Source organism: Mandrillus leucophaeus, unplaced genomic scaffold (genome assembly GCF_000951045.1).
Source record: "Mandrillus leucophaeus isolate KB7577 unplaced genomic scaffold, Mleu.le_1.0 Scaffold129, whole genome shotgun sequence".
Taxonomy (NCBI): domain Eukaryota; kingdom Metazoa; phylum Chordata; class Mammalia; order Primates; family Cercopithecidae; genus Mandrillus; species Mandrillus leucophaeus.
Window position 1 is genome coordinate 1,879,806 of NW_012101243.1, and position 2,561 is coordinate 1,882,366.

A 2,561-nucleotide genomic window follows, 5' to 3' on the forward strand; every position below is an offset into this window, starting at 1 on the left:
CTAAGAAAAATAAACATGTTGAGAAATGAAACGCTTAATAAAATAATGGGTTTTGTTGTTTGTTTTGGTGGGAGGGGGGCAAGATTGTGAGAGGAAAGAGAAGGAAGAGAGATAAGTTCATTGATGTTTAGGGAGATCAAACTTGAGGAAAAGAACAGAAATGTGTAAGAATTGATTAAGTTCTGCTGGGTCGGGGATGGTAGAGCCAGGATCCCCATGAAGTGATCAGTACAATATCCCTGCATTAAGAGTTGGATCTATTTTTTGGGATATGTAGAAATCCTGATTATAGTGAGTGTGATACAAGACTAAGGCTACCCATGAGAATCCTGTTATATGCAGGTACATATAAACAGACCTTCAGATATACCAAGGGATATTAGAATAAATAGAGTTTTGGTTTCTTTATACTGGGTGTAAGAATAATAACCTTGCCAGGAAATGAGAATAATAACATCTACAAGAAATGATAATAATATCTGTCCTTCTTTCCTAATAAGCTTTTTGAGCATATCAGTAACATTTTTCATGACATAATAGAATAAAATGTTTCTGTGACTACAAAATTGTACATAAAACTGAGGGATTATTATCAGTAAAGTAAGGTGCAGATTGGATGAAATAATTTCCTTCCTCAAAACTCTTCATTCATTCATCCAGCCATTTATTGACTAACTTCTAAATTCCTGGCACTGTTTAGATACCAAGGATACAAAGATGAACAACGGTATTTTGCCTAGAGGAGTAAATAGTTAACTATTGCCTACAGACTAAGTGTAACTTCTTAGCATGGCATTCTTAATCTGGTACTAAAATTTGATTTCCCACAACATTTCCTTACATAACCAATATTCAGAGCAACCACATCAGACCATTTAGCATTCCCTAAACATAAGGTGCACTTTTATCCACTTTGTCTTTGTGCTATTATATCAGTCCAGAATCCACTCATTATTCATCAATTCAAAACACATGTATTTGACTCTTTCCTTGTGCCAGGCACTATGTTGGGTGTCAGGAACATGGAGATAAATAAGATATAATCTCTTTCCTCAAAGATCTTAGCCTAGGAAAGGAGAAACATCCTTCCCCTTTTCACCTACTGTAATTCTCTTCTTCAAGGCCCAGATGAAATCTATGGCCTTTGTGTAGCCTTCCCAGATCTCTTTCTTTCAGTACATAGCTTATAATTACTTTGAATCTTTTCATTCCTTCTGTGTTAAAATAAACTGCTTTGTATGCTTCTCCTTCTAGACTGTCATATCAGTTCCTGGGCAGAGATCATGTTTTATCCACTTTTGTATCCCTGCTAGCAGTTAGCACAATTCTTTGCATAAAACAGTTCTCAGCAACAGTTGGCCGAATTGGAAAAAGAATGCGGTCCAAAACCTAAACTTCAGGCCACCTGGCAGAGATATAAAATCAAGGCACACGTGTTGAACTGAATTAAAAGACGGGGAACCCAGTAAGCCAAGCCACCCAGAAGGATACTTTTATTATATGCCAGGGAGTCATTTGTTTACCTTTGTTTCAGATTTGTTTATTGCTCTTGTAAACTACAACTGGAGCTCTAATAGTCTGGCTGCCACATAACAGACCCAAGCCAAACATTCTAAGATCATTCCCAAAAAGAGGAATGGAACTTCTAGGACATTTACAGTTGTCCTAATGTCAGCCGTCTGGACTTAGGAATGTAGAATCCTATTTATCAGAGCTGGGAGATACCTTAGCTGTCTCAGAGATGATGAACTCCCTCTCAGAGAGGGGCACTGACTTACCTAAGGGCATGTAGCTATGAACACGTATTCACATATGTAAGCATAAGCAGATGAACCTTCCATTCACTCTTTACCCTGTGTAGAAACTCCTGGAAATGAGGGTCATATCTTCTCCCTAAAACGTCAGAGTTATTCATCCCACTGTTTCCCTGATTATTTACCTCTCCTGCTTTTGCACGCAGGCATAAATTTTCAGAGAATCCCCCCAAGTAGTACCTTACCTCTTTAACCTGTGATTCCTAATGCCTCTCATGGAATGATGTAGCAGCAATAACTCAGGATCAAAAGTCAGAAGTCCCAAGTGCTAGTGCCAGTTCTTGTACCACCTCACTGTGGAACTTTGGGCAAGCCACTTACAGCTACCCAGCTTTATTTCACCATTAGGGTTCAGGCCAGGTGTGGTGGCTCATGCCTGTAGTTACAGCACTTTGGCAGGCCCAGGCATGGCGAAACCCCATCCTACAAAACAAACAAACAAACAAAAAAACAAATTTAGGTGGGCTTGGTGGTGCACACCTATAGTCCCAGCTACTCAGGAAGCTGAGGTGGGAGGATCGTTTGAGCCCAGGAGGTTGAGACTGCAGTGAACTGTGATCACACCACTGCACTCCAGCCTGAGTGACAGAGCAGACTTGGAGGAAGATAGATCAAACCATGGATGGAGGAAATGCAAAGAAGGAATTGACCTAATTGTTAACATGTTTTGCAGGCCACTGATTTAAACAGCTATTGCTTTTGTTGTTCAGATTTAAACTTATTATTATCATTTCATAACATCTTTAT